Below are 24,752 nucleotides of genomic sequence, written 5' to 3' on the forward strand. Positions count from 1 at the left end.
AAATATTTCATGTCAATTATGTCGGGAGACGAACCCAAGACCTCTTGCATGATAGGCAAATGCATGAAAGGCTGACCACTACACCACGGTGTCGACAAATTAATTACAACGGTTATATGAAGAAACGTATGAACAAGAAACTAAACAAAAAAACATAAAACTATGTAACAAAGACAAACAAGGGAAAAAATGGTAATAAAGAACACTATTCTTATTCTTAGAGGTGGAGGTCAGTGCTATTCAAGCTCGTGACGTCACTGCGACCTGAGAAGATATATTGTGTCGGATAAAAAACACTACCAACATATACTATTATTTCATTGCCGTTGTTTGTCTTTGCTTCATAGTTTTATGTTTTTTTTGTTCAGTTGCTTATACAAATGTTTTTTCATGTACCTGTTGTAATTGACTTAGGCCGTATGTATAATAAATTCAAAAACACAATCAACATGAAAGACTTCGAGCCAGCCCGTACCAACCCATCTTCATCCCACACTTTGTCAATGGCAAAAAGATCTACAAAAAGCTGGAAGATCTATCCCAATGAATTCCAAATTGTGTGACGAATTGACTAATCTACACATTTTGGACGTTAGGGCATAAAAACAAAAATTGCTCTTAAAAAATTGATAGTAGCAGATTTTGACTTCTGGTGACACGGTTGAGAACATGAATTAAAATTGATGGCAACAGAAATGGGACAGCGCTAAGTATTTTGAAAATGCATATAAGGTCCATCTCCGTTCTACGTTTCTCCAACAAAGACAGATTAAGAGATTGCTCTATTTCAAAATAGCAATATTACTTTAATTGACCACGAGTTACTTAATTATTATTTTTTTTATATTTTAACCCACATTCTCTATCAGTTTAAAATTACTCTGCATTAGTACAGTAATCGCAGAGAATGGGTCATATTTATTTATGTTTTTAAAACTAATTGCAGAAAAAAATGTGCAAGTAAATTGCTTCAAACAATATCTTCCAACCAAATAGACTGGTGTACCTAAATTAATCAAGATTTGTACTATTCAAATATAAAATGCAAGCATGAATAATTTATTTCAGCTTTCGTGGACAGATAAAGTTTGTACCATACATTTATGTATTGCCTGCTTAAAAATTTTCCATTACTTAAAGAAATTCTTCATTTCATTTCAAATATTGGTCAGTAACATTCTAAATTATTATTTATTTAGGAACAAATTACAAGCTACGCGTTCTTAAACACCTATAAAATAAATCATTTCTCAGCTAGAAACCGTAGAGTGAAAATTGCAAAAATTTTATATTTATTAAATAAATTAGACGTGAAGACAAGGTTTTTATTTTAAAATTTATTTGATTTGTATGTGTTCTGTTTTTTATTTTTTTTTATTTAAAAATAAATATTTGTGTTGTTATAATTTACCCAAATATTTAATTATGAGGGCCATTTTTAAAGAGTTGTAAATAACTTACTATTAGAAAATGGGAATCAAGTTGATGTAGAGTGGGATTCGAACCACTAACCTTTAAGCCGTGAGTCCGAGACACTAGCTACGGAACCACAACCGATTCATTCATTTTGTAATAATTGTTTGTTTTTTGAGGTGTTACATGGCATAAAAGGTGTTTGATCAAACCGGGTTGTTGTTCTCTGACTAGTGCCATGGACTCACGGATCAGAGGTTCGAGGTTCAAACCCCGGTTTACCACAACTTGATTTCTATTTTCTGAAAGTAAGTTATTTACATCTCGTTAAAAAAGGTTTCGATTTTTAAAATACTTAAGTAAATCATAAGAACGCAATTATAAATATATATTTTTTGTAATGTTTATATAATTTTGAAAGTTTAGCATCACTTTAATCATTTTGACTAAAAAGTTAAAAAAGTTTTTTTTTATGCAACGTACATTAGATAGCTTCTCCAAAATCCTAAATTTTTGAAAAAAAACGCACTTAATTCTGTGTGTGTGAGAATTTAATGTCATTAAAATAAAGTTGGAATTTATCTGAAAACTTTAGCCGCTTGAAGTAAGTTAAAATTTTAGCACAAATTAAAATTAACGAGGCATAATTACCTTCAAATTAAAATGGCCGTGTTGATTAATTAATTCAGTAAAGCGGAGGACGAAAATAATAAATTAATACTTTTCTTTGTACCGCACGCACTAAAAGTAATTACCCAGATTTGTTATTAATTTAGTTCTTGGTTCTAGAATATCAAATAGTTCTTGGCAAAGTCTGAACATGTTTACTGTGTGATCGTAAAATTTCGCAATTTTCTTTCTTCACGAACTTCGCCTGTTCCAATTACAAGGAGTATGTAGGTTTAAAAATCTTTTGTGCTTTATTATGTCAACGCAAAGTACGCGGAGCGTCACCGAGGTCTTGAGCGGAGCACATACATTTTAAGGGACCCTAAAATGGCGGTTTGAAACATAATATCATTAACATGCAATCGTTGTAAGCGATGATAAATATAATCAAAGCTGACATTTTAATATATTTATCGTGAAATGACGGGTCGACTTTCTTGAGTTTTAATGACCTTTTAAGGGCCAGTTTGCAAAATGGCTTGATTGATGTACCATCAGTATTGGTTGAGCCGATAATTTGTTTCGATGCATTTTAGCCAGAAGAATCAAATGTAAGTAGATACTGGCTAATTTTGGTTTTGTGAGGTTGCTACGCCTGACGGGACATTTTTGGTTTGGATACAGTGTTTAGCCCGCGCGCTTCTCTTCACCTTTTCAACGAGTCATATAATGTACGCTTTTTTTAATTGAAAAAAGTATTTCGCTATTTTAACTGTGAAAGTTACAATAACTTCGCTTCAACTCGCACAACGCCGCAAATTTATCACTAATCTATCGACGTTCATTATCATCCGCCGCCTTCAGACGAAATTGTGTGCCTGCAGTCTTCCTGATCACCAATTTCCCTGACAGCGTGAGCTGATCGCCGACAAGGAAGGTGGCTCTACACCAGGTTAGTCAGTGTTATTACATGTTGATTTTCTCTAGTCTGAGTACATTTCCAATAGATTGTTGGCTTCATCCATTAGCTTATATTGTCAGTTTGGAGAATTAACTTATTATTCCGCTATCATAAACAAATTTTTAAAACGCAAAAGTGAATCTATTTACGCGATGGACCAAGTATTCAGTTCCTTTTTTTCAATTGAAGATTTTCAGAATAAGGAAATCTAAAGATTTGTAAAGCTGTGACCTGTCGTCGGCTGGGTTGATTGAAGGGAAACATCACTTTGAATCATTCCAACAGAAACAATATTACTTATGATTGAACTGTTAATTCTATACGGACAGTTAAATAAATATTTAAGAAATACAGTGATTGAAAAATTGAAATTGCATTAGAAATAAAATCTCAAAAAAAGTCGCGTAAATGCCTTTTCTATCATGCTCGTGCGCCGCGATGATGACAGATATTTTATTTTAAAATCGTTTAATAATCTCTCATTAAATACATTTTATAATATTTTGAATGCATTAAAAGCACTTTAAAGTAAGTGAACTTACTCTTAATTTTGCCGTGCCTTTTTAAAAAAATTCTAAAAATGCACGAATTTATTTTTAAGTTTGGAGACAAATTTTGAGCTAGACGCACGACAGCTCAGATAGTTTTTTTTTTAAATGTAAGGCTGATGTCAGACAGTGTAAGTATATAAAATATCTTGCGTTGGCGGCCGGCTAGTTTGTGTCTTAGGCCTCAAGTGAATATTTTACATATTTAATAGTTAACATTATTTATATCTTAATTTAAGTCGGTTTACAATTTTCTTTTTCTTGCAATTATTTATCTATTTTAATTGTTTATAAAGCATATCCTTTATTTTAATATTTGTAATTTTGTAAAATGGGTTTAGGATTTTACTTATTTTATGAACGTTAGATTTAATATTTTGTAATGTAAATACATATTGATAAAATTAATTAAAACTAACCTGCGTATTATTTTATTAATTCGAGTATTTGTCCTGATTCCATTTAAAAATGGCTGCCGCAATTGTTGAATGAAAAAAGCTCACAATAAATAATTGGATAATTCGCCTTATGACAATGTGAAACGAGTGCACTTATCTCACTGAGTTGTCACAATAAGTCATCTCAATAATATTCGAATTAAAACAATCTCCCGGAGTCGGCAAAAGCTGCGCACATTATGAAACAACACACACGGCTTGTCATAGTACCCGAAATAAAGTGACAGTTGACACGTTGAGAATAAACATGACGACACGATTTGGTCATTTTTCTTTCCTTAAAACCAAATTACACTCACCTGAAAATTGCCAATTTTAAAACGTGTGTTACAAAATGTAATTGCATTGTTTAATGGAAATATTTATATTTTATTTATTAACTTCTGTACGTTCATATTTGCACATTGGCTTTTTGCCAAATTGCAATTTCTCCCAACTAACTAATGATTTTTTGTTATTTATGCGGTTTTAGTTTAAAAAGCCATATTTTTTTTTTTTCTAAATCATCACAATCATTCTATTTCCGCATCTGATGGCGCATTGGGCACTGCATCGGTACACCAATCGCAGCGAATGTCGATCATTTTCGTTACATGAAGATGATCAGTTTTACGCTTTAAGTACTAGTCCACCAGTTTTTTAAATGGTACTATCAATATGTTTTTATAAATGAATTAATATCGGTACCTTAGAGGATAAAACACGGGAGTCCACTTTTCGCCGTTTTGATGTTAAAAATGCAGAAATTATCGCAATATACGCGAATAAAACACCGAAGTCCTCTTTTGTCATTAAAAAAAAATTTTAAGTAAAAAAATCTTTAGTTCATTTTGTTTGCAAAAAATATCAGTAGTCCCAGATATGCTATTTTAATATTTATTTTTTGTATTAAAATAATCATTTTTTGCATTTAAAGTTCTTTATACATTGAATTTTTTTTAATTTAATTTTTATTATTATTGTTTTTTTTTTTCGTTTTTGGTCAGGCTGTAAGAAATTTCTAGTGGCATTAAGTCCACCATTAACCACGCTTATAATTTTTTTTAATATTTATCACATTGTCTACTTGTATTATGGTAATTATCTCATTTGGTTAAAATGTTTTGAACATCACAGTATCACAAAATCTTGTTTCCTGAACAATTCGTTTGGTGTGACTTCCGTGGTTTATCCTTTAGGGTTCAGGTATAGACACTAGTCTTCAATGAGAAAAGAGGGAAAGGAAAATGAGTGAGGTTAATATAAGGAGGAAGTAAGTCCTAATACACACTTAGTGGCACATAGCGTACATCAGCATGTTTATAATTTGCTAAACTTCTATTTAAGACGCTTGTCAGCAGATGGAAAAAAGAGAATATGGAGGAGTAAGAAAGGTCTATGATATACTGTCCAGTAAAAAAATATTTTTTGGCTAGTTATTAGTAGCATAAAAATATATCTAAATTGCGAAAAAAAATTTTTTTAATTCTTTTTTCTTGCACCTGTGAGAATCGAACCGACGATGCCAGTTTCACAATATTTTACAATATATTTTTAGTTCAACAATATTTCGAATATGATTAAATATTTGTAGAAAAGGCTTCATTTAACTCCTCGGGGATTCAAATTCATTGCAAGAGAGAGGGAAAAAAATTTAAAAGGGGAAAGAAAACATATTCAAAATGTTGTTAATTGAGAGGATGCTTTTCTCCATAAAAACGTATTCCCGTATTTTCTCCCTGGATTATGGCACAAGAGCGGTGATTTTTTTTACAATATATAGATATTTGCCATTATTGTGTATCTAGCAAAAGATTTTTTTAAAAAAACCTTTGGAAAACCTAGTTTTATCTGCCGTCTTTAGATGTACGGTATGAAAATTTGGTTGCTACTTTTAAAAAAAGAAGTTTAATTTTTTTCTGATGCTCTTTCTTAAAAAAATAAAATCTGTTCAGGTTTGGGGTGCGGAAAACGAGAATACACTGATTTTGTCGATTTTAGTTAAACGTCATCAATCCGATGTGCAGTAGTCTTTTTTGCACAGTATTCGGGGAGGCGTTTGCAAGAGAGAAAATCTATATTCAAATACATATTCATCAAACCGCTCCAGGCCGCATATTCCCTCAACGGTCAATCCGATAATTTGTATCGAACGAAAATACCGCATGTTGTGGTTCGTATTAAGATAGAATAGAGAAATGTCACGTTTATTTTATTTACATTTTTTAAGTAATAAAAGTCTATGAAATACTGTCAAGTAAAAAAAATTTTTTTTGCTAATTATTTATCATTCCATGTCCGCTCCCTAGCTGGAGCCCATGGTATCCACAAAGAGCCTCATTGCATCTCCGTCGGCCTCAAACTCCTTTGCGTGCTCCCAAGTCAGGTTTTCATCCCGAAGTTCTGACATAAACTGCCGGGAAGCAGTTTGGCCTTTCTAACATTTAGTGTTGTAATAGGGAAATATTACTTTTTTACATTTTTAAGTAATAAAGGTCTGAAATATTGTCCAGTATTTTTTTTTTAAATTTGTAATTTTGAATTCCCGCAAAACGGTCATTTCATTTGCCACGCCCCTAATACGTCACGATTCATGTTTATTTGTTTCTGACCATCGAAATTTGTTTTGGAACATTATCATGAATCTCGACGTCACAACTGCCAAGGCCAAACACGTCGCGTTTTTCTACCAACGTATTTTTATTCAATTTCTTTTTTGCATTTATGTCTGAAAACATTTCTCCACAATATTCATATTGATTCCGAAAATATAATGAATTGTTCTAAATCCATTTCATATATTTTTATCGGTATTCGTAGTATGTGATATTTCCCTATTCAGATGATTATCAGGAACAAAGATAGAACTATTTTTCCATAGATGATACTCTAGGGACAAGTAATCAGATAACTAAACGTTCTCCCATTCTATGTCGAACAGTTTTCTATAAACTTTTAACGCTAACGTTAAAACTTTTCCTCGTTAACATACTTTTCTATAAACACAATATAAATATATGCCTGATTTTTTTCTTGTGTATATCAACATGTTAATTCTACAATTAATAAATTTATAAAACCCATTTGATTGTATTAAAACGACATTAAAAATGCGAAAAAGGAAAGGTCTGACTTATCTTCATACAAACGTATTCCCGTATTTTTTCCTTGGAATATGGCACTCAAGCAGTGATTTTTTGCGCAATATAGATATTTAAGATTATTATTGATAGTTAAAGAGTGGATTTTCCTTAATGGGAGGGATTTGAGTGGGAAATTCCTAAATGATTTTCCGAATGTTTGAGTTTGCTCTTTGTCATATTGATGTGCCATATATTTATTTTTTCAAAGTATTATTACGTTTGTGATCCTATAAAATATGTGTGGTGATATGATCGTATGTCCGTGTTAATTTATTACTCGTCCTAACTTAACAGAGGACTTTAAGCCCCATGAAATTGAGATTGGAGTCTCAAAAAATGTGTAATAAACTGTTTATAAGTAAAAAAATAATTTAACCATTGGCGTAACTATCGTTTTGCCTTTTTGATTAATTGTTAGGAAGGTTCTAAAGAGCTAGGGTCATTCAAATACCCAAAAAAGCTTCCCGTTTTAACCTGCCGTCTTGGAGGTACCGTAAACAAATATGATAGAATCAGTTTTGCGGTGCGAAAAACGAGACAGTAAAACGTTAATTTTGTCGATTTTAGGGGGGCAAAATCAGCCTGACGTGTAGTTGTCTTTTTTGCACATTATTGCGGCATTAAAGTGACCGAAAAACAATGTTTAAATGCCTATTCATATCCAATTTATTACAATGAAATAACTTTTATTTTTATTTTTACTATTATTCAAAAAAAGATTGCAAAAATAATTCTTAAAAAGCCCAGAACTTACCCATCAAAACTAGTATTCGAAGAACTTAATATACCAACAATTGAAGAAATGTTTAATAAAGCCTCTATCTTACAAACTTTTAAAGAAAAAACAATTGAAGTGCAAAATTCAAGTAACTCTAGATTTTCTAATAATTTAATTTTGCACAGATGTAAAACAACAGCAGCGTTAAACCATTATACGTACATAGGTAAAAAAAACTTTAATAAACTTCCGGAAAACTTAAAATCTATAAAAAATTATCAAACTTTTAAAACTAAAATTAAAAAACATTTAAGACTCACCCCTTCCTAGACTCCATACCAAAGAATGTTTATTTTTAATTTACCTTGTTTATTTTTAATTTTAATTTACTTTGTTTTAATTTACTTTAGTTATAAAAAAAAAAATATGTGAAACGAACTCCCTCTCTAAACACAAGTATCTACTTTATTAGAGAGGTAGAAACGTTATATATAAGATGTTCTGTATATTTACCTATTTTGTATTTCAAAAATGTATTTTATTAAAATATTCAAAATTTAAAATAAAAAAAAATGTGTGCCACTTTATTTTCAAAAAAATAATAACCAAGTTTGAAAAGTCAAACCTTCGTGTACCTCGTCGTGCGTACCAATCAACCAACTTGCGTACCAATCCTGTCTTTGTTGTGAGAAATAATAAAAATATATAAAACTAACATCGGATTCTTTTCCCTTCTGCCAAGGACCCTCAGAACAGAGAACGAAATTTCACTAAACCGTACTGTCGATGTGTTCCTACAGCAAGAACAGGCATTCAAGAAGCAAGCGGTGTTGTCTCTCCTGACTCGCGATGTCACACTTGCCAATTCCGCCTAGATTATGCAATATTTATACCTTTGGTTAATAATACATTTTGTAAATTTAAGTAGATTTTAAGACTGTTTAGATTAAGTATTACTCATTAATGCCAATCGATTAGGGCTTACTAAAGCCTGTTGATTGGCTTGAAAAAAAAAGTTTCGGAAAAATACTAAACTCACACATAAAATCCCAGTTTTTACCCTCTCTCTTCTCCCTTAGCCACACCCACTCTACTCTTTTTGCGTAAATGTTATATTATGTTAGTTTGTAATTAACTCTGAAGAAAGCATATTGTTAAGCCAAAACTAGTTGGTTACTGAATTTAAAAAAAATAATTGGTACATATAAAAAAAAGTAATTTCATTGTTATATATTGGGTAATATTGTTCTACATAGTTCGTGCTTTAAATATTTATAGATAAAACTTATTCATATTTCCAGTCAGCGCATATCCTTTTAAGTTTTTAATGCATAGAATCAAGAATTGTCCAGAAACCGCATACGCACATCAAACAGAAGGCGACTCAACCACTCATAAATGAATAGGTTTACGTTTTGACCCATTATTTTCTTTGTAGACGTCGCTCAGTACGCAACTAATGATTTGAATTCAACTATGCAGTGTTGTGTCCTTTTAAAGTGAATAAATACTGCTAGGATCTTAAAGAAACAGGATGCAATCACATTTCATGTGTAATAAGCTAATGAATGTGTGTATAACAAATGCATTACTTAAAAATTAAATTATTTTTCCATCTGTCAGATTGTCGAAAAAACAAAATGGAAATTTCGTTAGTGTTGCCAGGGTAGTAATTTTTTACCCTACTTTGCTCATCTAATGAGAGAATTAATGAAAATTGAATCTCTAATTAAACAACCCTATGGTAGACGTTTGACCGAAATTATCTTCAAAACATCAAATATTATTTGACATGAAACATTGTCAAATAAAATTTGTTTTATATGTTAAGTTCAAAGTTCATTAATTCAATTGCTCTTATTAAATGGCCCTTTACTTATCTACTCTGTTGTGTCAATCAATGTTTCCGGGTGCACAAAAATTTTTTCGATAAATTAACCGATTGATTTTTTTTTTACCTTACATTTGTGTTATGGTTATATTCTTCGCGATCTGGCAATATTACCCGGTGGTTTAAAGTATGCGCGCGGCAAAAGTGTGTTTAAGTGGGGGAATTATTGGACACAGTCCGATGTATTCAAATATGATTCTGCGCTCCTTCTGGGCTATTCTTAATTCTATGCTTTAATGATATTTAAACTTGTTTGTGAATTCTTCAATATTTATCAATTTTTATATTACAATTTTACAATTTTATAATGTTTACAAAAACCAAGTAGACATATTTGAGAATGACTAATTATGATAACAATTAACAAATCTTAAGAGGTTCCGGGTTCAATTCTCGAATTGGTAGGCATGTAATATTCATTCGCTTTTTTTCGCTCTAACGAATAACCAGAATCTTATACGGACTTCGAAGGTTAAAGATCTAGGCATTACTTTTGTGAGTTCCCTGATTTTTCATGATAAGATTGAAACAGTTTGTAGTAGTTCATTGAAGATGTTAGGATTCGTCTTGCGTACTGCCAGAGTTTTTGGTCATACACGATTACTGAGATTTTTTTATAGCTCGTTGGAGCGCAGTTGACTTGAGAGTGGCTCGATGATTTGGGAACCGTGTAAGTTGAAGTACTCTCTTATTTTGGAAGATACTAGAAGCATATGGGATGCTTATAAAACTAGTCGAACTTATCAAAGCCTAGCACTTAAATAATAACGTATGTTGTCACGGATTGGTTTGAGGTCACCACCGGATTTCGCCAAAATTGCGTCCTTGCACCATTTTTTTTTATAATCCTTATGGTTTTCATCCTAAGAAAATCAGTTCTTCTAGATCGAGTAATATCTATCTCCTTCTCCAGAAAACTCTTCGACCTAGATTATCTTGTTGATGCACTTATAACAAACAATTCAATCGGGAGTCTACGAGTCACCCTAGATTGGCTAAAAGGGTACTGTGCATGCATGGCTTTAAAAATCAATATTGCAAAAACCCTTGTACTGTGTAACAATTCGGGCCTTGATGCTCAAGATGATGTCAAACCAAATCATTGAAAGGGTCGAGAGTTTCAAATACCTGGGAGTACATTTTATGCAAAATGGCAGTTTTTAAAATCAACTAGAAGTGCGGCTAAGAATAGCCGGCGCCACATTCAACAGTATGAAGACTGTCTGGAGATGGATTATTTACACTGCGAAAACTAAATGCCGCCTTTCTAACGCCTGCATAACATCTATTTTCCTCTACGGATGCAAATCGTGGCATCTCACAAGGGCCAAAAACATCAAAATACTAAGTTATGAAAATGGATGTTTCAGAAGAATCTTGGGTGCTGGGTGGTGACGCAGCAAATACCGATGACAACTGTATTCGAGGGAAGGCGATACGGTTGGCTGGGCCATATACTGCGGATGCCACCTGAGAGCCTTAATCACGCTTGCCTTCTTTATCGTCAGGTTCTCAACGTCCTCATCCTGGGCGTCCGTTACTCACTGTTGTACTCGTACTCACAACAGTGAGTACGTTGTGTTCGTATTCATTTTTTTTCGTTAGCAGTTTTAATCAGATCTATAGGACGTGAACCTGACTTGGAAGTACACACAGAAGCTGGAAGCCGACAGAAATGCTTGGAGGCTTTTATATGGACACCATATGCTCAGAGTAGGAAACGGACATGAAATGATGATGATGATGTTGAGAGTTAAGGTAAGATTTATTTTACGGCTTTTACATGTTAAAAGTTTATTCCCTTGTTTTGAAGAACTCAGCAGGTTGCACTAGATTTAAGACAGTTTGTTCGCTTAGAAAATATTATTATTGTTCTGTTGTTGTACCCTTAAACTTAAAACAACTTATGCCTTTGTTTTTAGTTTCTAGGGAGGTGTTGTTCAGCTTTGTTTATTAAAGTTTGTAACATTAGCTTACATGTGCGAAGCTAACGTTTATTTATTGAACAACTTGCACCTGTTCATATTTATATTACGTATTATTAAATTGAGCCGAAATCACATTTAGTTCCTAAAATGCATTTTTAAGGGTGTAAAATATTTCCAGGGTGTAATATATTTTTAGATAACATTTTTTTTTTTTTGGTATGTGTATTTTTGTACATACACAAATCTGGTGTAAAACGTAAAGTGGCCACTCAACCCAGCCAATGACAGGTCATAAGCCCTGTAAACGCTCGAATATCGATAAATCGATAATCCTGAATTTGAAAAAATTCTACCTCATCTCTGTAGGAATATTGATAAAAAAAAAAAAAAATTTTTAGATGTTGGTCTTCAACAAAATATTTGAAAATCTTTTTAATTCATTAAGTAATGAAACTTTTCTTAACTCTTGTGTGGCTGTGATGTCACACTTGTCGACAAACGATATAAGACTTGATATATCACTTTTATTTTTTTAAATGATGCAGCTGTTATCGTCAAATGAACATTTTCACACCAGATTTGGAAAGAAACATGTGCATAACTATGCTGGAATTTAATTAAAAAAATATTTACTCAAAGAATGATGTCTGCAAATATAGCAGTACATCTGTATTAGAGAGAAAACTAAGATACATAATAATACAGACATAACAAGAAAGACAGAGACGCTTGTCTGTAGCTTGTGTTGTGTAAAACAAATTCAGTTGGTTTTTGACAATGATGGGGGACGCACGCGTGAATTATGAGCCACGAATCTATGTTTTTTGTTTATTTTTCAAATGTCTGTGCTTTAGAATATTCCATCTTTTGCTTGTGGTAACACGATGTTACATCACGATTATTTAATACAGTCTTTTGAGAAAGAGTTTGAATGTATGCGGAATGTACTAATAAGAGGATGGACGCAGCAAACTCCAATGACAACTGTCATCAAGCGGAAGCGATACGGTTGGCTTGGCCATGTACTGTGGATGCCTCCTGAGAGCCTTAACCACGCTTGCTTATTTTACAAGGCTTCAGGTTCTCGACGTCCTAGGCGTCCACTGCTAACTGTTCGTTGGCAGTTTATGTCAGAATTTCGGGACAAGAACATGACTTGGGAGGAAGCAAAGGAGTTGGCAGCCAATAGAGTTGCATGGAGGCTCTTAGTAGATACTATATGCTTCAACTAGGGAGTGGACATGGAATGGATGATGATGATTTTAAGAATTAATAATTGTATTGAGTTTTGTTATTTAATTGCACAAAAAGCTTTAATAAAAATTATCCTTCAGAACGAGCTTCCTCGATATGTACGAAAAATTTAATGTTTTACTTATGTATGAAGATAAAAATTATTAAATACCTCCCATAACACCAAACTCATTTACAAGAGTCACACATTTCCTTCTGATGCTGCAAAAGCAATCGAAAATAAACTCAACTTTCGGTCAAAGAGGATTGGTCTACTTCTCTATTAAAGTGTACAACCTTCTTCCATTGTCCATAAGAACAATTAGCAAGTACTATCACCATAAAATTGGTATTAAGAAATGAATAATGGAGGTGGGATTCGCACGGATTTATGAGTGGATCAGGCCAAATAGGTAGAGATGTTTCATTTATAGTGTTTTTGTTTGTGAGATTTGTGTTGTGTGTTTTTATAATGTGAAACATGTATTTGAGATTTTGATTTAATCTCGTTAACGTTTACAGTCTTACGCTTCAGGTACCAGTTCAAGGACTATGAAATATTCTTGTGAAACTGAGATAATAGCACTTTTGTGAAAATAATGAATTATCAAATCTACATAACAGTTGGAATGTTTTTGACTTTAGCAAATGATAAAAAAAATAACTTATGTTTTTTTTCTCTATTATAAACAGGAATCTCATTATGTATTTGACCAGTTTTAATGATTTTTAAAGTATCATTATTCCACACCATTTTCAGAAGGTGATTAATACAGTTTTTTGTATGAAAGCGGTCTGGCTGCTTTCTGCATAACTACGTTCAAATGTCAATCCACTATAGTATAACCGTGCCGCTTAGATTAAGATGATATGGGTGAAATAGGCTATTCTCCGTCGGGAATCGCGCGGCTGGTTTGTTTATTTGGAAATTCTTGTCATAATGAACAGACTTTAGCTTTTACCTGCGGCTTCGCTCACGTGGTGTTAGGGAGAAATTATTAAGGTTATTTATTAGTTTCGTGGTTTATCAATGATATTTTTTTCTAAGAAATGATGTTCTAAATTTTGTCCGGATTTAAAAAAGGTTGGTTTTACAACTATCGCCATAAAAAATACGATGATCCAGTAGTTTGTGGTGACGTAGCGTCGTTTTTCTGTTTACAGATCCAAAATGTTACTAGATACATAACTAAAACAAAAAGCAAACCAATCTAACCATAGATAATGCGAGTCAATTATAGACAATTTTTTGAGTTTTTCAAAATTTTTGTAGACAAGGACTGGATTCAACTCCCCGGGGAGCTATTAATACTGACATGTTACACAGAAATATAATTAACTGCCCGAGCTAAAACACGAAAAATCCAATAAAAAATCCAGAAGTGTCGCAGTTAAAAAAGTATTACTTAAATCTTTTTGATAGTGATAGTCATTAATTAATGAATTAATTTTATTTTATTTTATTTAGAAAACATACAGTCATACAAAATAAGTACTAAGAACAACAATTTTTTAACATAAAAAGACCAATTAAGTTTTCATAAATTAAAAAGATATAAACATTAAATGTGACAAAAAATAAAAAATAAATAAGAATTTTAAGTGAGAAAAGGATAATTGTTGACATTTGCGTTTTCCATGGAGGTAAAAAATTAAAATAAGTAAAAATACCGAATGTACACTCCGAGCCATCCACGCACACACATGAACGCACATATAAAACATTCACAAACGAATACATTACATGCGGCACATTTACATAGCATAAACCACTTAAGATGCACATTCAGCAACTATCCCAAATAATCGACCCCATGAAGAAATTTTCTGTACAAATGCAACGTGCAGTTAAAAATGTCTACATCAATACTGAGTCCGTTATAATTTCTACAGGTACGTCTAATGAATGAATTCGAGGTATAATTGTTTTTACAAGTTGGTACATAAAAAAGGGAATTCAATCTGGTATAGCGAAGAGGACAAAGGAAACCAATATAGTGTAATTTATATAGATGGTGTAAAGTACTGTATTTATGTGTCTATGTTTCTTATACGATAATGTTTTCTTAATATTTTTGATAAATTAACTATGTATGATATTATGTATTGTAATCAAAATTCATTTTTTTATGTACGGTCCCAAATGAGTTTCTTTAATAACTCCTAGGAGTATAATATGCGATTTTTGTAATATATGTTTTATTAATACTAAAAAAAAGATAAAAAAAGCCCATTTTAGAAAAGGTAATATAGAGGTCTAGGAATTTATTTATTTATTTGACACTTTATTTACATATACAATAAATATACATATAAGGGCGGGCATATTGCCTTAAGGCAATTTCTATTCCTACCTACCCAAACCGTTCAGTTTGAAAAAATTATAAATACATGGACATATTGAATCTTACAATTTTATACAAAAATTAAAAGCAAATATTAACAAAAATAAATATATCCATATAAAAAAATAACACTATACTATGAAGAGAGGAGAGGGAATGGGAAGGAAAGAAGAAGGATAAAGGAACAATTTAAATATTTAGATAGCGACATTTCAATCTTGACTTAAATGTAAATAATGAAGGGGCGTCTCTAACATTAGTGGGTAGATTACAGGACTCAAAACTTGTCATTGGCTGGTTTAATTGGCCACTTTAAACAGTGTGTAACATTCACCATTCTGCCGATATTTAAACATCTATATTCCTTTGATTATTTCATCTGTTGATGTTTGTTAATTAAACGAGCTGAAACCCTTATTTATGTGGGTGAGATTCATCTAATTGAATTATTTCACCTACATACTAGGCCTGAAAATCTTATCTTTTAAATTTCTGTACTTCTTTATAGACCAGGTGGATTTATCCACAATATTTTGAGTTTTTCCGAATTTTCGTAGACAAGGACTGGAATCAACTCCCTGGGAAGCTGATAATATTTACATATTACTACAGAGAATGAACAAAATGACTCGCCTACAATCTGTATTGAATGCCGCAGCGAGACTTATTTTCGGAATCTCTAAGTTCAGTCATATCACTCCACTACTTCGGGAACTACACTGGCTACGTTTTCCACAGAGGGTCGAATACAAACTCTGTTGGCTTATGTATAAGTCACTGCACAACTCGGCTCCGGAATATCTAAGGGAACTATGCATTCCAGATGAACTAGCTGACAGGCGTCTCACGCTTAGATCAGCTACGTCTACGGCGAGAGGAAAAGTTATTATACCTCTACGCAAACAGCGCACTAAATTTGGTGAGCGCGCATTTGCGGTCGCAGGCCCTATGGCATGGAATGCTCTCCCAGCAGAGGTGCGAGGCTGTGAAAGTGAAGTGATGTTTCGGAAAAAACTTAAAACCCACTTGTTCTCTAAATCATTTGAATAAATCCGTAGCACGTGACAACAAAATAAATTATTTTAATTAAATTACAAATTTAAAAGCTTCAATTAAATTAACTTAACAATAGAATCACCATGTAAAGCGCCCTTGAGGTATTTTATTACGAAAATGGCGCTATATAAGTTATCCACAATAAATAAATAAATAGAGAAGAAGAACATTTTAGAGAAGGTAATAATAGAAGACTAAGCATCTACATCTACATCTTTAACTTCACAAACATCAACAGATGAAAGAAATTGAAGGAATATAGATAAACCAGAATGGTGAATGTTACACAGTGTGAAAAGTGGCCACTTAAACCAGACAGTGACTTGTATATTACCTTCTCTAAAATGTTCTTTATCTCTGTTGTTGTATGTCAATAATAGACATTTTAATAATTAATTTCAAATTATTATTTTTTTTTGACATCCAATACTACCTCCAATTTATTTTAAAATAATGTTGCTCATTATAGAAATATCATTTATTTTTTAATTGATTTTTTTTTAAATTCAGGATAAAAAATAAGTATTTCATTTTTACTTATCACCTATCCGGTTAATTGTTATGCAAAAAAATAAAACAACCAGTCCTTACATTGAGACGTGAAAAAAAACAAACCATAACACTTTTACATTTATAATATACGTATGGATTATCGAAAATAGCGAAATCATAAAGGTAATGTTTCGGGTATTGATTAAATATGAAAAAAAAAATATCGAATTGACTTATTTTTTTGATCGAGGAGTCAATCAAAAATATATCGCCGTTCGTTTTTACTCGGTCCGGTTTCCAGAAGCTTCGCCAGTCATTAGTGTCAGATCTGATCTGCCATTGTGTGACGTCACAGACACTCTTAGCCAATTTATAACGTCATTAACATACAATTCCGAGAAATTGACCTGAGGGTAAAAGCAAGCATTAGATTGAGGACTTACTCAAGAGAATTATTATTCCAATTGCAACCAGGTGGCTGGCAAACTAATTCCATTAAAATTTAATGCTCTTAGTATAAATAAGTACAAATGTACATACAAATTATTTATTTATTTAGAATACAAACAGATGTACAGGTAAAATGATTTTAATTATAAACTTTGAAAAAAGTACTTATAAAAATAATAGGGCCTGCCATACAATAACATGTATTAATTTAATTATAATAAAATAAAACGACGGCGGCTTAAACTTTTTACAAAATAAATATAATTCTAAAAAAAAAATATTATAAAACTGGTCTAGTCTACACAATATTAAAGTAAAGAATAATTCTATAAATAAAGTAATTTGCTTTAATACTTAACCTCAATATCAAATACAAAGATGGCGCTCCAAACGCGCTAGCGAAAGCTTTCCTTGTTTCATGACATATATACAAAAACCAAAAATGTCACCGATATGGATATTCGCTAATAAGCGGAATGGGGAATGTTGTAGTATCTACATAAAAGTGGCCACTTGAACCCAACCTATGACAGGTCATAAGCCCTGTAAACGCTCGAATATCCATAATCTTGAAACAAAAAAATTCTACCCATCTCTGTAGTGATATAAATAAAAATATAGTCTAGTCTATTTTTTGTTATTCTGAATCAAGCTTATTAGTGTTAAATATATCTAGACTATTGCAATTCGTGTTATATGCGAGAGATGGTAGAATGTTTCCGATGATATTCATATTGACAAGATTTCAAATGAGGCGCTAAGTATGTTGGGATTTATTTGAAGGGTTACTTATAAATTTGAAAGTATCGCACCAATCAGATCACTTTATTGCTCCCTGGTTAGAAGTCGTTTAGAATATACTTATCCAGTCTGGTCGCTGGTCGCCCCATTATCGGGTACATTCTGATTCACTCGAGCGCGTCCAGAAGAAATTTCTAAAATATATTAATTTTAAACTTCATATTCTAGCTGCTTTATTTAATTATAATCAATTGTTGTCTTCAGCAAATCTTTTAAGACTTTCTGATAGAAGAATCCCAACTGACCCAATATTACTTCATAAAGTGATCAATTCATTAATTGACTGTCCTGAAGTTCTAGGACCAACTATCACACGCACTTGCCTATCCCTAGGCTCCATAGATATGGCAATCAGTATGAGGACAAGGCTGATATATTTGGTTCTGGACTTGATAGTTATAAAACGAGTCTGATTTCTCTTTTTCTCTCGCAATATTATTCTTAAACTTTTCTTTATATTAAAAATGTTTTTGCTTTTTTTGTTTTTTCATATTTATGTATTTATTTCGTTAATATTTTTGGTTGCTTATGTGTATTTACCTACTTGTTACTATTGTTATAGTTATGCAATTTTATAATTTTCTGTTATGTATTTTTTTTTCATATTAATGTTCAATATATGTTAAAGGCAATTTATGCCGCTTATGTAAAAATAAATGTTTAGTTTTTACTTTAAAATAAAGAAAATATCAGACAGTTGGTCTGGAGGGGACACGGTAAGCAAGTAGATTAATTAGTTCTGGGGAATGAATTGATTATTTACAATTTTGGAAAGCAGGATCTGATCAAAGATATTTTTTCTGTGTGTTCATGGATCAAAGTTATGAAATTTTAAAGAAGCTATATAATTTGGAAAATGCAAATGAAATTTATATTCTGCCTGTTTCAGGATTTTTTTTGAACACTTAATTCTATTAAAATTCAATTTTAAAACAGGGGACCAGATAGTAGTGCAATATTCAAGATGGGGCACGTATGTTATGTAAAACATTATAAAAAAAAGATTTACTCAACCGCATAATAAATCTAGTCATTTTGTATGAATTGTTTATTTTTGCTTCTGCACGACTATTGTAATTAAATTTTGTGTCCAAAAGGATTCCCAAGTCACGTATTTTATTTGTTTCTCTAATTTTATTTTCATTTATTAAATAGTTTAAATTTAAAAAAGTTTTTATGTGCCACTGTTTTATTTAATATTTATACTAAAAAATCATGACCAATTTTAAAGTGACGTTTTCGTGAGTAGGTAAATGGCGTTTTTTATTTTGTATTATTTTTTTTAGCGTAGAATTACTAAATTGATTAGTGTGTCAAAATATTATATAATTACAAAATATTTTCAACTATCATCAAAATAAAATTATATCAAAAGTATTCAAAAATATGTATTTCAACCGGAATAAAAAAAAATGATTTCGAATTATGTTTTAAAATACGTTAGTTTTGACATGTAGAGCAAAGACGGATGTGGTTCCGTGGGTAGTATCGCAGAATCCTAAAGTCCTAGGTTCGAAACCCGCCCTTTCACAACTCGTTTCCTTTTTCTAACATGGTTATTTACTACTACAAGGAAATGCAAGTATTTTGTAAAAAATGTACAGTAAAAGAAGGACTTAAAAGTATTAACACTTTATAACTCAACTTTGTTGAAATAAAAAATGCATGGGAATGTGACATTTCCGTCATTTTGTTTAACAATGCCACAAAGTATTCTCAATTGTCAAAGAAATATAAAATATTTTTAAAACGTTGTTTTGCTTATTTCAACATAGCGCGAAATATGAACTAAATAACACGAACATATGTTTTTATAGATTTTTTCAATATTTCGAATGCGCGTCCTTGTTCGTTTTGCGTTGAGTGAATCCCGAATGAACTTTCTAGTAGTTTACATTATGATATTATAAACATCTATTCATCATATTATTGTACTGACTGATGTAAACCTGTATATTAACATTGATTTAAAATGCGCTTTGGTAATTATTTTGAATTTTGTAAGCACTGAAATAGTTTGTATCAGAAACATCACACCATGATTTAAAGATGATGCGGAAGTTGATTAATGTATAAAACGAGAAAGACCAATACATATATTTCAAAAGCCGGAATAATTGGCGTGCGTGCTTAAGAAGACAAGCAAGGAGCTATCTACTTTGCCTGCTTCTGGTGGAAAACAGTGTGATAATTTCCGCAAAATTCTTCCAGCTGGCGTCAAGTTTACGACCGGTTATTTTTTTTTAAAATTACACCACAAGCCACAAAACCCTAGTACAGGGGTGAATAACATCACAGAACATCTAGGCTTTATTTTTGTGTCATCACTGGAAATCGAATCCGGAGCCTTCTGTGCGTGAATCAAATATATTTGATGGTTTAAATAATAAACTTTTTCACTGTGTAACATTCACAGTGATTCGATTTAATTGTACTTAATAATCTTGAAACGTGCGGTGCTAATTGCATGATTACGAAATTTATTTTATAAATAATGATAAAAAACATCTAAATTGATGTCAATAATAATGCAAAATACCGTAAAATTAATTTAATACAAGTTAACGCAGTCTTTGATTCCATTTGTGTAATTGCAATATTTTCATGAGAAATAATGATAATATCCGACACATATCGAGACTGTCCTACACCGTTTTCTTAGAAAAGTGGCATGGTTGCTTGGATTGCAAAGGGGTAATTATTCCTATTTTTAAAAAGAGATATCTCTCAATATGTATTCATCGGAGAAAAGTACAATTGAGATGAACCTAATATGCATTTTCAAAATACTTTATGGTATAATTGATGTCTCATCTCTGTTAAAATCAATTCTTTTCCCGAAGTCAAAATTTGCTATTTATCAAATCTTCTAAGAGCAACTTTTGTTTTTATGCTCCAATGTACAGAATGTGTAAATGAGTGAATTCTTCACACAACTTAGAATTCTTTGGGAAAGATCTTCCGGCCTTTCCTAGATCTTTTCGCCATTAACACAATGTAGGATGAAGACGGATTGGCATGGGTACGCTCAAAGTCTTATACGTTAATTGCGTTTTGAAATATATTGGTTACCATTATGTTTTTATCCTTGTTTATCTTCGCTACACAGTTTTATGTTATTTTTGTTAAGTTTCATGTGCATTTGTTTCTTTACATAACTGTTGTAATAGTCTTAGGCCGTTAACATAATAAATAACCCTTGCATACAATTAGTCAAACTTAAATTGAAATAGGTTATTCCAGCAGAAGAGTAAATAATATTCCATTTAAATTGCAGCTATTTTATTTAAAAAATCAAAAGTAACGTTTTTATTTATATTTTTTTTTTGTAAGAGCAAAACCAATAGAAACACCATCGGTTTTTAAAATGGTTATCTAGTATCTAGAGGGAGTGTTTTTACTGTGCAAATTTATTATTGTTTCTACAGTTAAAAAGCCTTAATTACTTGATATTACTAGATTTTTTCATATAAAGCAAAATTCTATGAATTAAAATTCATGTTGCAAAAAACACAAATATTTTTTAAGAAAACTAAAACAACATTGTCTTAAATTTGTCCAAATAAGATCAACATTAATTGCAACGGATAGGGAGGATCTTTTTGAAAAGGGAATTTTAGGCATTTACATGGCTTAAGTCATTGCTTAGTAGGTGTAATAATTTAGCCAGATGAATCTCACCCACATTAATAGAGGCTTAGCTTTTTTACTTTTCAAAAGTTAACGGATGGAACAGATTAGGAAATGTGAATGTTCAAATATTTTTTACAGGTTATAAGCCCTGTAAATGACCTTAGACTTTTAATTTCAAAATTATTTTTCCTCGTTGTTGCAATCAATTGAGATAAGTAAAGTAAACAGTTTTTTGATACTTTTACACAGTAAAAATAATTTTTAAATGCTCAATGATCGAAATTGGGTAATTATTTAAAAAAATTAACCATTTGTTTTGATCATAACGTCGCAACATAAAAAAACAAAAAATAATTGTATCGGCATGCACTTTGAAAAAAATTCAAATTAAATAAAATACCTAGTTTTTAGTTTGTAATATTACCCCGAAAAGTAGACAGGTAAATAAAAGCTTCGAACAAACCGTCGTGATTAAATAAAGAACTAAGGTAACAATAAAAACGAAGGTTTAAAATTTGAAAATAATTAACACAAGTAAAAAAAAAAATACCTACCTTTGAAAGCGTGACAATTTTACCAAAAACTGATTACTAATTTGTTGAGAAAATAACATTTGTTTAAACACTGACTAAAAACAAAATTTATTCATTTAATAAAGTATTTTTAATAGTTTTTTAAACTGTTTCTTATTTATACACCGCGCGATCTACGAAAAGCACGTGAAATGCGTTTCCTCGGAAAATCGGCGTCCGCTTCGCCTGATCACCAAAGAAATACTAACTTTGCCAAGTTGAAAAACAAAAGTCCTTTTCTCGCAAGCTGTATGCGGCGAATCGGATAGCTGTATCTATTGCTAGTAAAAAAGAAAGGACGTTCCGTTATAAAATTTACAGCTGTGAACTTTTGGAATGCTCTTTTTAACTCGTGGGTGCGTGTTGCTTGGGTTTATTTTGGTTTTTAGGTTATTCGCTTTTACTGAGAGTGAATGGCCAGTGACGAGTTGTAGGACCGCGCGGGAAAATGTCCACTTATTTATGTGGACGAAAGAGATAAAAATAGCGATAAAAGCAAAAGAAAAGACGTTTCTTAGTTTATTTTTGTATTTACGTTTTTCGTACTTATGCAATATGGACTTGTCAAAATGGCGGAGTTTGTCAGCCTTGTTTTTTCCGAATTATTTCACGAGTACAGCAATAAACTAACTTAATCTAAAGATCTACATAAATGCGAAGTTTTTCCCACTACGTAATACATATCGACTATAGAATGGCTAATGTAGCTAATATTACGCAATAAAGTCTTAAAAAGCTACATTTACAAGTAAAATTTTCGTCAAACTAAATTATTTAGGTGAATTAATTTTAGTAAGTTAAAAATGCTAAATGTGCACGTATAATTTACATGTAAACACAGAATTAGTATTTTCAGAAATATTTTGGGTTTAACCAAATTTTTGTAGACAAGATTGTATTCCACATCCTAGACAGTTATTACGATTGTCATGTTACAATAGAGATGAAGAACAATACATAGTAAGGAATACGGAAGTCTAGGCATCAACAGGGTCTATGATATATCATTGGCTGGCTTGAGTGGCCATTCTAAACACTGTGCAACATTTACCATTCTGCCTATGTTCAAACATTCATATTTCTTCAAGTCTTCGAACTCTTATTTTTAATTAATTTATTTATTAAACACTTAATATACATAAACAATATATATATACATATACGGGCAGGCAAATTGCCTTAATGCATTTTCTTCCTACCTACCCAAACCGTTCAGTTTGAGAAAATTATAAGCACGAGTACATGGTCATATTCTAGGTAATTATTCAGAATTTTATAATTTTATACTAAAATTTAAAACAAACATTGACTAAAAAAATTACACTTTGCTATGAAGAGAAGAGAAGTGAGGTGATAGGAAAGAAAGAAGAAGGGAAAGGAACAACTCGAACATTTAAATAGTGACGTTTCAATCTTGATTTAAATGTAAATTAAGTAGGAGCGTCTCCAATATTAGTGGGTAGATTATTCCGCAATCAAGCAGCTACTACTGTGAAAGAGGAGGCAAAGAGCATTAGAATGGTGAAGAGGTATTAAAAGGGTTCTCCGTTACTATAGCGAAGAGGTTGTCCATGTTGTGATAGAGGTTGGAAGAGCTCTATCAGATAAACAGGCAAAGTAGGATTATTCAAAATATTGTAAAGAAGTGATAGAATGTGAATGTTTCTTTTATTCCTGAGCAAGTGTAGTTGCGTGCGGTATTCGGTATATGGTCAAATTTGTGAATCTGCAATTAATAAAAAAAACAAATATTTCTTTAAAAAAAAAACATTATTTAAAACGGAATCAGTATTCCTCACAGTGTTGTTTTTTTACGGTTATTAAATATAATATGTATTTGAAAATTTAAAACATTATAAACGGTTTTTTTTATTGAGTGGAAAAATAGACATTAAAATTTTAATCTCCGTCATTGTGAATCCGCAATTCATAAAAAAAACAAATATTTCTTTAAAAAAAAACATTCTTTAAAACGGAATCAGTATACTTCACAGTGTTGTTTTTTTACGGTTATTAAATATAATATGTATTTGAAAATTTAAAACATTATAAACGGTTTTTTTTATTGAGTGGAAAAATAGAATATTAAAATTTCAATCTCCGTCAGTATAAAAATACAATATTTCATGGTCCCTGGACTAGTACCTGATGCGTACGACTGATCATACTATTCACATTATTTTTTATTTAAATGTAAAGGGGCGTCTCTGACATTAGTGAATAGATTATTGCTCAACCGAGCAGCTACTACTGTGAAAGAGGAGGCAAAAAAAGCGATGAGTCGGTATTAAAAGGGTTCTCTCGTTACTTGGACGAAGAGATACCCAATGTTGTGATAAAGGTTGGAAGAGCTCTCTCAGATAAACAGGTGAAGTGGGATTATTTTAATATTCGGAAGAATTTATATGATTTCAATGTTTCTTCTATGCCTGATACTGAGGCAGCGTAGTTACGTGCGGTATTTGGTTTGTGGCGAATTTTGCAAAATTGAAATATATTACGTATCCAGGCATTCTGCAATC

General features: G+C 31.6%; 1 protein-coding gene across 1 annotated transcript in view; it reads right to left on the minus strand.

The window, feature by feature from the left end:
• The window catches only part of LOC148283057 (guanylate cyclase 32E), a gene marked incomplete at its 3' end in the record, with an annotated part of 223,567 nt that extends 201,130 nt beyond the window's left edge, over window positions 1-22,437 (minus strand). The window contains exon 1 of the mRNA XM_088224128.1: window positions 22,213-22,437. The remainder of the gene's footprint in view (window positions 1-22,212) is intronic.
• Window positions 22,438-24,752: the final 2,315 nt, after the last annotated feature.

The sequence above is a fragment of the Micrasema longulum genome, unplaced genomic scaffold (assembly GCF_059751315.1).
Source record: "Micrasema longulum isolate JH-2025_06_02 unplaced genomic scaffold, ASM5975131v1 h1tg000264l, whole genome shotgun sequence".
Classification (NCBI taxonomy): Eukaryota; Metazoa; Arthropoda; class Insecta; order Trichoptera; family Brachycentridae; genus Micrasema; species Micrasema longulum.